This window comes from Oncorhynchus tshawytscha, linkage group LG13, assembly GCF_018296145.1.
Source record: "Oncorhynchus tshawytscha isolate Ot180627B linkage group LG13, Otsh_v2.0, whole genome shotgun sequence".
Lineage (NCBI taxonomy): Eukaryota > Metazoa > Chordata > Actinopteri > Salmoniformes > Salmonidae > Oncorhynchus > Oncorhynchus tshawytscha.
In genome coordinates, this window is record NC_056441.1 from 91876510 (window position 1) to 91887631 (window position 11122).

General features: G+C 49.8%; 1 protein-coding gene across 1 annotated transcript in view; it reads left to right on the forward strand.

Moving 5' to 3' along the window:
- Window positions 1–11122, forward strand: part of tenm4 (teneurin transmembrane protein 4) — a 718236-nt gene that overhangs the window by 225044 nt on the left and 482070 nt on the right.

The following is an 11122-nucleotide window of genomic DNA, read 5'->3' on the forward strand; positions in this document are numbered from 1 at the left end:
AACCAAAGGGAGTGACAGATATAGGGAGGAGGCAGAAAGAACCAAAGGGAGGGACAGATATAGGGAGGAGGCAGAAAGAACCAAAGGGAGTGACAGATATAGGGAGGAGGCAGAAAGAACCAAAGGGAGTGACAGATATAGGGAGGAGGCAGGATAGAACCAAAGGGAGTGACAGATATAGGGAGGAGGCAGGATAGAACCAAAGGGAGTGACAGATATAGGGAGGAGGCAGAAAGAACCAAAGGGAGTGACAGATATAGGGAGGAGGCAGGATAGAACCAAAGGGAGTGACAGATATAGGGAGGAGGCAGAAAGAACCAAAGGGAGTGACAGATATAGGGAGGAGGCAGAAAGAACCAAAGGGAGTGACAGATATAGGGAGCAGGCAGGATAGAACCAAAGGGAGTGACAGATATAGGGAGGAGGCAGAAAGAACCAAAGGGAGTGACAGATATAGGGAGGAGGCAGGATAGAACCAAAGGGAGTGACAGATATAGGGAGGAGGCAGAAAGAACCAAAGGGAGTGACAGATATAGGGAGGAGGCAGAAAGAACCAAAGGGAGGGACAGATATAGGGAGGAGGCAGAAAGAACCAAAGGGAGTGACAGATATAGGGAGGAGGCAGAAAGAACCAAAGGGAGTGACAGATATAGGGAGGAGGCAGGATAGAACCAAAGGGAGTGACAGATATAGGGAGGAGGCAGGATAGAACCAAAGGGAGTGACAGATATAGGGAGGAGGCAGAAAGAACCAAAGGGAGGGACAGATATAGGGAGGAGGCAGGATAGAACCAAAGGGAGTGACAGATATAGGGAGGAGGCAGGATAGAACCAAAGGGAGTGACAGATATAGGGAGGAGGCAGGATAGAACCAAAGGGAGTGACAGATATAGGGAGGAGGCAGGATAGAACCAAAGGGAGTGACAGATATAGGGAGGAGGCAGAAAGAACCAAAGGGAGTGACAGATATAGGGAGGAGGCAGAAAGAACCAAAGGGAGTGACAGATATAGGGAGGAGGCAGAAAGAACCAAAGGGAGGGACAGATATAGGGAGGAGGCAGAAAGAACCAAAGGGAGTGACAGATATAGGGAGGAGGCAGAAAGAACCAAAGGGAGTGACAGATATAGGGAGGAGGCAGAAAGAACCAATGGGAGGGACAGATATAGGGAGGAGGCAGAAAGAACCAAAGGGAGTGACAGATATAGGGAGGAGGCAGAAAGAACCAAAGGGAGTGACAGATATAGGGAGGAGGCAGAAAGAACCAAAGGGAGTGACAGATATAGGGAGGAGGCAGGATAGAACCAAAGGGAGTGACAGATATAGGGAGGAGGCAGAAAGAACCAAAGGGAGGGACAGATATAGGGAGGAGGCAGAAAGAACCAAGGGAGTGACAGATATAGGGAGGAGGCAGAAAGAACCAAAGGGAGTGACAGATATAGGGAGGAGGCAGAAAGAACCAAAGGGAGTGACAGATATAGGGAGGAGGCAGAAAGAACCAAAGGGAGTGACAGATATAGGGAGGAGGCAGAAAGAACCAAAGGGAGTGACAGATATAGGGAGGAGGCAGAAAGAACCAAAGGGAGTGACAGATATAGGGAGGAGGCAGAAAGAACCAAAGGGAGTGACAGATATAGGGAGGAGGCAGAAAGAACCAAAGGGAGTGACAGATATAGGGAGGAGGCAGAAAGAACCAAAGGGAGTGACAGATATAGGGAGGAGGCAGAAAGAACCAAAGGGAGGGACAGATATAGGGAGGAGGCAGAAAGAACCAAAGGGAGTGACAGATATAGGGAGGAGGCAGAAAGAACCAAAGGGAGTGACAGATATAGGGAGGAGGCAGAAAGAACCAAAGGGAGTGACAGATATAGGGAGGAGGCAGAAAGAACCAAAGGGAGGGACAGATATAGGGAGGAGGCAGAAAGAACCAAAGGGAGTGACAGATATAGGGAGGAGGCAGAAAGAACCAAAGGGAGTGACAGAAATAGGGAAGGTAATCAGGCAGGTAAAGGAGTCCAGGTGAGTCTGATGAGGCGCTGGTAACGATGGTGACAGGTGTGCTTAATAATGAGCAGCCTGACGACCTCATGCGCCGGAGAGGTTAGGATACGTGACACCTCTTGTTCCCGTCTGTGCTACCGGACATGGCAATGAATTAATGTTTATGGGGCTCTGCCTTGTCGAGGTTGGGCTTGAAATATCTGCCGCCGCGTAGAGCCTCCCCTTCACCACAATTCATGTGTTTACATACCTTCACAAATAAATGTATTATTATTTAGTTAAGACAGGTCTTAAAGGGATATTATTTTTCAACTTAAACAAATGATTCTATATATTCGTCAGTTAACCGACAGTTAACCCACTGTTCCTAGACCGTCATTGAAAATAAGAATTTGTTCTTAACTGACTTGCCTAGTTAAATAAAGTTAAAATAAAAACACCCACGTGGGGTTGTACGCTCCTGAAAACCAATGAGGAGATGGGATAGGCGAGCATACTGATTATCTCTCAGAACGCCATGCTAGCATACTGATTATCTCTCAGAACGCCATGCTAGCATACTGATTATCTCTCAGAACGCCATGCTAGAATACTGATTATCTCTCAGAACGCCATGCTAGCATACTGATTATCTCTCAGAACGCCATGCTAGCATACTGATTATCTCTCAGAACGCCATGCTAGCATACTGATTATCTTTCAGAGCGCCATGCTAGCATACTGATTATCTTTCAGAGCGCCATGCTAGCATACTGATTATCTTTCAGAGCGCCATGCTAGCATACTGATTATCTTTCAGAGCGCCATGCTAGCATACTGATTATCTTTCAGAGCGCCATGCTAGCATACTGATTATCTTTCAGAGCGCCATGCTAGCATACTGATTATCTTTCAGAATGCCATGGTAACATACTGATTATCTTTCAGAATGCCATGGTAACATACTGATTATCTTTCAGAATGCCATGCTAGCATACTGATTATTGTAAGATGGGCAGGGACTCTGCTCTCCTAGCTTCAGGGGAAGCTGGTTTCACCATTGGGTTGCCAGGACAGAGCAATGCTTTGACTGGGCTAAGTGGGAGATGACTCCCGTAGGGGTAGGAGGGCCAAGAGACCAGAACGGAGTGCTCGGGTTTGGTACAGGGTTCAAGCATAGCCTGAAGGTAGGGAGGGACAGCTCCTCTTGATGCTCCGTAGGAAAGCACCATGGTCTAGTAGTGGATGGGTTGGGGTGTAGGGTTGGAGCAGAGCCTGAAGGTAGGGAGGGACAGCTCCTCTTGATGCTCCGTAGGTAATCTCCATGGTCTTGTAGTGGATGTGAGCTTTGACTGGAAGCCAGTGGAGTGTCTGGAGGAGCAGGGTGACATGGGAGAACTTGGGAAGGTTTTAACACCAGACGGACTGCAGCGTTCTGGATAAGTTGCAGGGGTTTGATGGCACAAGCAGGGAGCCCAGCCAACAGAGAGTTGCAGTAGTCAGACGGGAGATGAACAGAGAGTTGCAGTAGTCCAGACGGGAGATGAACAGAGAGTTGCAGTAGTCAGACGGGAGATGAACAGAGAGTTGCAGTAGTCAGACGGGAGATGAACAGAGAGTTGCAGTAGTCAGACGGGAGATGAACAGAGAGTTGCAGTAGTCTAGACGGGAGATGAACAGAGAGTTGCAGTAGTCAGACGGGAGATGAACAGAGAGTTGCAGTAGTCTAGACGGTAGATGAACAGAGACCTGGAGGGGGTTACATGGGTTTGATGGCACAAGCAGGGAGCCCAGCCAACAGAGAGTTGCAGTAGTCCAGACGGGAGATGACAAGTTCCTGGATTAGGACCTGCTATACTTCCTGTATGAGGTAGGGTCGTACTCTACGGATAGTGTAGAGCATGAACCTGCAGAGAATTAGTTCTTAGCCTTCCCTAAGAGGAAGAGCAGCTCTTCCTTGTTGAGGTTGGGCTTGAGGTGGTGGGCCGACATCCAAGCTGAAATATCTGCCAGGCACGGAGAGATGCGTGTCGCCACCTAGGTGTCAGAAGGGGGGAAGGAGAAAAGTAGTGATAGGAGAGACCATGGAGAGGATATGACGGAGCTGAGTGACTTGGTGTATAGAGAGGAGAGGGCCTAGAACCGAGAACAGAGACCTGGAGGGGGTCACAGTGAGATTAGTAGGAGAACAGAGACCTGGAGGGGGTTACAGTGAGATTAGTAGGAGAACAGAGACCTGGAGGGGTTTACAGTGAGATTAGTAGGAGAACATAGACCTGGAGGGGTTACAGTGAGATTAGTAGGAGAACAGAGACCTGGAGGGGTTACAGTGAGATTAGTAGGAGAACAGAGACCTGGAGGGGTTACATTGAGATTAGTAGGAGAACAGAGACCTGGAGGAGGTTACAGTGAGATTAGTAGGAGAACAGAGACCTGGGGGGGTGCAGTGAGATTAGTAGGAGAACAGAGACCTGGAGGGGTTACAGTGAGATTAGTAGGGGGTACAGAGACCTGGAGGGTTACAGTGAGATTAGTAGGAGAACAGAGACCTGGAGGGGTTACAGTGAGATTAGTAGGGTACAGAGACCTGGAGGGGTTACAGTGAGATTAGTAGGAGAACAGAGACCTGGAGGGGGGTGCAGTGAGATTAGTAGGAGAACAGAGACCTGGAGGGGTTACAGTGAGATTAGTAGGAGAACAGAGACCTGGAGGGGTGGTGCAGTGAGATTAGTAGGAGAACAGAGGCCTTGAGGGTGGAGGTGGGTGCAGTGAGATTAGTAGAGAACAGAGGCTTGGAGAGGGTTACAGTGAGATTAGTAGGAGAACAGAGACCTGGAGGGGTGTTACAGTGAGATTAGTAGGAGAACAGAGACCTGGGGGGTGCAGTGAGATTAGTAGGAGAACAGAGACCTGGGGGGGTGCAGTGAGATTAGTAGGAGAACAGAGACCTGGAGGGGGGTGCAGTGAGATTAGTAGGAGAACAGAGGCCTGGAGGATGGAGGGGTGCAGTGAGATTAGTAGGAGAACAGAGACCTGGAGGGGGGTCACAGTGAGATTAGTAGGAGAACAGAGACCTGGAGGGGGTTATAGTGAGATTAGTAGGAGAACAGAGACCTGGAGGGGTTACATTGAGATTAGTAGGAGAACAGAGACCTGGAGGGTTACAGTGAGATTAGTAGGAGAACAGAGACCTGGAGGGGTTACAGTGGGATTAGTAGGAGAACAGAGACATGGGAGGGTGCAGTGAGATTAGTAGGAGAACAGAGACCTGAGGGGGTACAGTGAGATTAGTAGGAGAACAGAGACCTGGAGGGGGTTACAGTGAGATTAGTAGGAGAACAGAGACCTGGAGGGGGTCACAGTGAGATTAGTAGGAGAACAGAGACCTGGATGAGGTTACAGTGAGATTAGTAGGAGAACAGAGACCTGGAGGGGTTACAGTGAGATTAGTAGGAGAACAGAGACCTGGAGGGGGTTACAGTGAGATTAGTAGGAGAACAGAGACCTGGAGGGGGTTACAGTTAGACTAGTAGGAGAACAGAGACCTGGGGGGTGCAGTGAGATTAGTAGGAGAACAGAGACCTGGAGGGGGTTACAGTGAGATTCGTAGGAGAACAGAGACCTGGAGGGGGTTACAGTGAGATTAGTAGGAGAACAGAGACCTGGAGGGTTTACAGTGAGATTAGTAGGAGAACATAGACCTGGAGGGGTTACAGTGAGATTAGTAGGAGAACAGAGACCTGGGGGTTACAGTGAGATTAGTAGGAGAACAGAGACCTGGAGGGGTTACATTGAGATTAGTAGGAGAACAGAGACCTGGAGGAGGTTACAGTGAGATTAGTAGGAGAACAGAGACCTGGGGGTGCAGTGAGATTAGTAGGAGAACAGAGACCTGGAGGGGTTACAGTGAGATTAGTAGGGGTACAGAGACCTGGAGGGGGTTACAGTGAGATTAGTAGGAGAACAGAGACCTGGAGGGGTTACAGTGAGATTAGTAGGGGTACAGAGACCTGGAGGGGGTTACAGTGAGATTAGTAGGAGAACAGAGACCTGGAGGGGGTGCAGTGAGATTAGTAGGAGAACAGAGACCTGGAGGGTTACAGTGAGATTAGTAGGAGAACAGAGACCTGGAGGGGGTGCAGTGAGATTAGTAGGAGAACAGAGGCCTGGAGGGTGGAGGTGGGTGCAGTGAGATTAGTAGAGAACAGAGGCTGGAGAGGGTTACAGTGAGATTAGTAGGAGAACAGAGACCTGGAGGGGGTGTTACAGTGAGATTAGTAGGAGAACAGAGACCTGGGGGGTGCAGTGAGATTAGTAGGAGAACAGAGACCTGGGGGGTGCAGTGAGATTAGTAGGAGAACAGAGACCTGGAGGGGGTGCAGTGAGATTAGTAGGAGAACAGAGGCCTGGAGGATGGAGGGGGTGCAGTGAGATTAGTAGGAGAACAGAGACCTGGAGGGGGTCACAGTGAGATTAGTAGGAGAACAGAGACCTGGAGGGGGTTATAGTGAGATTAGTAGGAGAACAGAGACCTGGAGGGGTTACATTGAGATTAGTAGGAGAACAGAGACCTGGAGGGGTTACAGTGAGATTAGTAGGAGAACAGAGACATGGGAGGGGGTGCAGTGAGATTAGTAGGAGAACAGAGACCTGAGGGGGTACAGTGAGATTAGTAGGAGAACAGAGACCTGGAGGGGTTACAGTGAGATTAGTAGGAGAACAGAGACCTGGAGGGGGTCACAGTGAGATTAGTAGGAGAACAGAGACCTGGATGAGGTTACAGTGAGATTAGTAGGAGAACAGAGACCTGGAGGGGTTACAGTGAGATTAGTAGGAGAACAGAGACCTGGAGGGGTTACAGTGAGATTAGTAGGAGAACAGAGACCTGGAGGGGGTTACAGTTAGACTAGTAGGAGAACAGAGACCTGGGGGGGTGCAGTGAGATTAGTAGGAGAACAGAGACCTGGAGGGGGTTACAGTGAGATTCGTAGGAGAACAGAGACCTGGAGGGGTTACAGTGAGATTAGTAGGAGAACAGAGACATGGGGGGGTGCAGTGAGATTAGTAAGGGAACAGAGACCTGGAGGGGGTTACAGTGAGATTAGTAGGAGAAAAGAGACCCGGGGGATACAGTGAGATTAGTAGGAGAACAGAGACCTGGAGGGGTTACACTGACATTAGTAGGGAACAGAGACCTGGAGGGGTTACAGTGAGATTAGTAGGAGAACAGAGACCTGGGGGGTTACAGTGAGATTAGTAGGAGAACAGAGACCTGGAGGGGTTACAGTGAGATTAGTAGGAGAACAGAGACACGGAGGGGTTACAGTGAGATTAGTAGGAGAACAAAGACCTGGAGGAGGTTACAGTGAGATTAGTAGGAGAACAAAGACCTGGAGGAGGTTACAGTGAGATTAGTAGGAGAACAGAGACCTGGAGGGGTTACAGTGAGATTAGTAGGAGAACAAAGACCTGGGGAGGTTACAGTGAGATTAGTAGGAGAACATAGACCTGGAGAGGGTCACAGTGAGATTAGTAGGAGAACAGAGACCTGGAGGGGGTTACAGTGAGATTAGTAGGGGTACAGAGACCTGGAGGGGGTTACAGTGAGATTAGTAGGAGAACAGAGACCTGGGGGGTTACAGTGAGATTAGTAGGAGAACAGAGACCTGGAGGGGGTTACATTGAGATTAGTAGGAGAACAGAGACCTGGAGGAGGTTACAGTGAGATTAGTAGGAGAACAGAGACCTGGGGGGGGTGCAGTGAGATTAGTAGGAGAACAGAGACCTGGAGGGGGTTACAGTGAGATTAGTAGGGGTACAGAGACCTGGAGGGTTACAGTGAGATTAGTAGGAGAACAGAGACCTGGAGGGGTTACAGTGAGATTAGTAGGGGTACAGAGACCTGGAGGGGTTACAGTGAGATTAGTAGGAGAACAGAGACCTGGAGGGGGTGCAGTGAGATTAGTAGGAGAACAGAGACCTGGAGGGGGTTACAGTGAGATTAGTAGGAGAACAGAGACCTGGAGGGGGGTGCAGTGAGATTAGTAGGAGAACAGAGGCCTGGAGGGTGGAGGTGGGTGCAGTGAGATTAGTAGAGAACAGAGGCTTGGAGAGGGTTACAGTGAGATTAGTAGGAGAACAGAGACCTGGAGGGGGGTGTTACAGTGAGATTAGTAGGAGAACAGAGACCTGGGGGTGCAGTGAGATTAGTAGGAGAACAGAGACCTGGGGGGGTGCAGTGAGATTAGTAGGAGAACAGAGACCTGGAGGGGGTGCAGTGAGATTAGTAGGAGAACAGAGGCCTGGAGGATGGAGGGGGTGCAGTGAGATTAGTAGGAGAACAGAGACCTGGAGGGGGTCACAGTGAGATTAGTAGGAGAACAGAGACCTGGAGGGGTTATAGTGAGATTAGTAGGAGAACAGAGACCTGGAGGGGGTTACATTGAGATTAGTAGGAGAACAGAGACCTGGAGGGGGTTACAGTGAGATTAGTAGGAGAACAGAGACATGGGAGGGGGTGCAGTGAGATTAGTAGGAGAACAGAGACCTGAGGGGGGGGTACAGTGAGATTAGTAGGAGAACAGAGACCTGGAGGGGGTTACAGTGAGATTAGTAGGAGAACAGAGACCTGGAGGGGGGTCACAGTGAGATTAGTAGGAGAACAGAGACCTGGATGAGGTTACAGTGAGATTAGTAGGAGAACAGAGACCTGGAGGGGGTTACAGTGAGATTAGTAGGAGAACAGAGACCTGGAGGGGTTACAGTGAGATTAGTAGGAGAACAGAGACCTGGAGGGGGTTACAGTTAGACTAGTAGGAGAACAGAGACCTGGGGGGGTGCAGTGAGATTAGTAGGAGAACAGAGACCTGGAGGGGGTTACAGTGAGATTCGTAGGAGAACAGAGACCTGGAGGGGTTACAGTGAGATTAGTAGGAGAACAGAGACATGGGGGGGGTGCAGTGAGATTAGTAAGGGAACAGAGACCTGGAGGGGGTTACAGTGAGATTAGTAGGAGAAAAGAGACCAGGGGTACAGTGAGATTAGTAGGAGAACAGAGACCTGGAGGGGTTACACTGACATTAGTAGGGGAACAGAGACCTGGAGGGGGTTACAGTGAGATTAGTAGGAGAACAAAGACCTGGAGGAGGTTACAGTGAGATTAGTAGGAGAACAGAGACCTGGAGGGGGTTACAGTGAGATTAGTAGGAGAACAGAGACACGGAGGGGGTTACAGTGAGATTAGTAGGAGAACAAAGACCTGGAGGAGGTTACAGTGAGATTAGTAGGAGAACAAAGACCTGGAGGAGGTTACAGTGAGATTAGTAGGAGAACAGAGACCTGGAGGGGGTTACAGTGAGATTAGTAGGAGAACAAAGACCTGGGGGAGGTTACAGTGAGATTAGTAGGAGAACATAGACCTGGAGAGGGTCACAGTGAGATTAGTAGGAGAACAGAGACCTGGAGGGGGTTACAGTGAGATTAGTAGGGGTACAGAGACCTGGAGGGGGTTACAGTGAGATTAGTAGGAGAACAGAGACCTGGAGGGGGTTACAGTGGGATTAGTAGGAGAACAGAGACATGGGAGGGGGTGCAGTGAGATTAGTAGGGGAACAGAGACCTGGAGGGGTTACAGTGAGATTAGTAGGAGAACAGAGACCTGGGGGGGGTTACAGTGAGATTTGTAGGAGAACAGAGACCTGGAGGGGGTAACAGTGAGATTAGTAGGAGAACAGAGACATGGAGGGAGTTACAGTGAGATTAGTAGGAGAACAGAGACCTGGAGGAGGTTACAGTGAGATTAGTAGGAGAACAGAGACCTGGAGGGGGTTACAGTGAGATTAGTAGGAGAACAGAGACCTGGAGGAGGTTACAGTGAGATTAGTAGGAGAACAGAGACCTGGAGGGTTACAGTGAGATTAGTAGAACAGAGACCTGGAGGGGGGGTCACAGTGAGATTAGTAGGAGAACAGAGACCTGGAGGGTTACAGTGAGATTAGTAGGAGAACAGAGACCTGGAGGGGGGTCACAGTGAGATTAGTAGGAGAACAGAGACCTGGAGGGGGTTACAGTGAGATTAGTAGGAGAACAGAGACATGGGAGGGGGGTGCAGTGAGATTAGTAGGAGAACAGAGACCTGGAGGGGTTACAGTGAGATTAGTAGGAGAACAGAGACCTGGAGGGGTAACAGTGAGATTAGTAGGAGAACAGAGACATGGAGGGAGTTACAGTGAGATTAGTAGGAGAACAGAGACCTGGAGAGAGTTACAGTGAGATTAGTAGGAGAACAGAGACCTGGATGGGGTTACAGTGAGATTAGTAGGAGAACAGAGACATGGGAGGGGGTGTGCAGTGAGATTAGTAGGGAACAGAGACCTGGAGGGGGTGCAGTGAGATTAGTAGGGAACAGAGACCTGGAGGGGGTTACTGTGAGATTAGTAGGAGAACAGAGACCTGGGGGTTACAGTGAGATTAGTAGGAGAACAGAGACCTGGAGGAGGTTACAGTGAGATTAGTAGGAGAACAGATACCTGGAGGGGTTACAGTGAGATTAGTAGGAGAACAGATACCTGGAGGGGGGTCACAGTGCGATTAGTAGGAGAACAGAGACCTGGAGGGTCACAGTGCGATTAGTAGGAGAACAGAGACCTGGAGGGGTTACAGTGAGACTAGTAGGAGAACAGAGACATGGGGGGGGGTGCAGTGAGATTAGTAGGGGAACAGAGACCTGGAGGAGGTTACAGTGAGATTAGTAGGAGAACAGAGACCTGCAGGGGTTACAGTGACATTAGTAGGGGAACAGAGACCTGGAGGGGGTTACAGTGAGATTAGTAGGAGAACAGAGACCTGGAGGGGTTACAGTGAGATTAGTAGGAGAACAGAGACCTGGAGGGGGTTACAGTGAGATTAGTAGGGAGGGAACAGAGACCTGGAGGGGGTGCAGTGAGATTAGTAGGAGAACAGAGACCTGGAGGGGTTACAGTGATATTAGTAGGGGAACAGAGACCTGGAGGGGGTCACAGTGCGATTAGTAGGAGAACAGAGACCTGGAGGGGGGGGTTACAGTGAGACTAGTAGGAGAACAGAGACATGGGGGGGGTGCAGTGAGATTAGTAGGGAACAGAGACCTGGAGGAGGTTACAGTGAG